Raw genomic sequence first — 2,255 nt, 5'->3', positions numbered from 1 at the left:
AACTACTAAAAACGGATATTTCACAAATTCACATACCTGTCTAAACGCTGTTTTCAGGGCGCATCACAGAGACGGAAGCACACCACAGTGAACCAAGGACCGATCAGATCAAAATTGTAAAAAACCTGCACTGTCTTCACTGCCCACAATGAGCTCATGAAAGAATTTAAAAACTAAATTGCAAATTATCTCATTCACACCCTTTATAGTTTATAACTCGGGCAGAGATCCAAATCATGGTTTATATCCTGGAACTGTATTATTACCTGTGTTATAAAGAACTGCCTCTAGAATATCTGTGACACCTCGGTGGGGCCCCCGACTCTCTGAAGCTCACTCAACTCTCGTGCCATAAACATCTTGCGTCTCGTATACCTTACCCGTACGACAGGACAAGGTGGGTCCATATAAAGTTACAAGTAGATCAAATGAAGTGACCCCTACTTTTATTACTGCTCTTTCGGTCACAGTTAGTTGCTGAGGTTGTTCTTATTACGATTTGTTTTTGTTTTTGCTGATGTTGTTAATGTTATTTCAAGGATCATCTTAAGTTTAACCTTCTAAATTAAGCATCAAACTACAAAATGAACAATTGGGAGAGATGGAGGAAGGGAAATAAATGAAAATATAGAGAGGGGTGGGGAGAGAAAGGGAATTATAATAAGACAGGTTTATAGCCATAGAGTCATATATTTAAGCTTATAAATATATATAACACAGAGAGAGGAATGGAGGGAATTAGAGCTCTAGAGAGAGAGAGAGAGAGAGAGAGAGAGAGAGAGAGAGAGAGAGAGAGACTGAGAGAGACACAGAGAGAGAGCGGGAGTTGAGGGGGGGGGGGGGGATGCCTTGGGCCCGAGTCAGCTGACGTTTGATGGAATATTTCTTGATCAAAAATCAAATGCTTTTGATCAAAAATCGAAGTCTCCGGCAGGCTTTAAAAATGTTCATTTTTCTGGAAGCAGGTTGATTGATTTCTTATACGGCTTTCAAGCCCTTCCATCTTCATTATTATTTCCATGTTTGTAAAATAGGCATGAAACCGTAATCACTCTTGGAAATTAATACTTCGTAGTCCCGAGACGTTGTGCTATGCTTTGAATAAAATAGAACGTTCTTTTCTATACGTCTTAGATTGGAGTCAAGGTAAAACTCGTAAAATGTTCATTCATGCCGCTTCCGTAGGAAAGCTAGAAAGAGAGAGAGAGAGAGAGAGAGAGAGAGAGAGAGAGAGAGAGAGAGAGAGAGAGAGAGAGAGAGAGAGATGGGGTAGGACAGACAGACAGGTGGTCAGACAAACAGACAGAAGAGAGAGACAGACAGACAGAAGAGCGTAGAGAGAGAACGAGAGAGAAAGAGAGAGAGAGAGAGAGAGAGAGAGAGAGAGAGAGAGAGAGAGAGAGAGAGAGAGAGAGAGAGAGAGAGAGATATCTGAAAAAATAACATAATAAAGGTCTAGGTCCAGCCATGTTATGTATTCTAATGTATACCAGTAATATTTCTGCCCACAAAACCAGCGTGTGGTGTCGCGGTTTGGCGCTCGTTGTCACACGCAGAAGATGAATGCAATTTTCGTGTCTATCGAGAATCTCCGATTTCCTGCTTGTTCTTGTACTGTACACCGTATCCTTCTCAGCCAGGATTGGCACAGACAGACAGGGTCGAGGCAGCCCACCTCCTAAATGGCCCAGCTACAATGTATTGTCAGAGGGAGAGTCAAACTTCTACAATTGCATAGATCTACACCCACCAAGATCAAGAAGAGTCTCTCAGATTCAGAAAACGCGAGCTTTGCGTAAACTTGCCAAAGTACCACTATGTTAAAAAGGTTATCTTTGTTCGTTTTGATGCTTCTGCACAGAGGCTTACTGATAACCTACATATATTTCTACATGTATTATGTATTCATACAGACTTCAACATAAGTTAAGGACCTCCTTGACAGACAGCCCTGATTTTTTTTCTTTTAATCCAAAAAAAAAAAAGACAGCAAGGATTGGCAAGGAATATTTCAAAATTGTTTGCTCTGAAAGTGTTAATGGGTTACCAATGTGTACTGCAAAGCTTCCTAAAGGGGCAAACCACTTCGTGCAGTACGGAAATCCTCGGGGAATTTTAGCCAAATTTTCTGGGGGGTTTTATCGACTTGTGTGCGACACCACGGACCTTCTTCAGTTAAAATTTCTGGTGCACGTCATAAACGGACGTATGGTCTCGAACTGTGCTCACTTTGGCGGCAATATAAGCCGCAGTTT

This window comes from Aplysia californica, unplaced genomic scaffold (genome assembly GCF_000002075.1).
Source record: "Aplysia californica isolate F4 #8 unplaced genomic scaffold, AplCal3.0 scaffold00271, whole genome shotgun sequence".
Lineage (NCBI taxonomy): Eukaryota > Metazoa > Mollusca > Gastropoda > Aplysiida > Aplysiidae > Aplysia > Aplysia californica.
Note: the sequence above shows the minus strand (reverse complement) of the source record.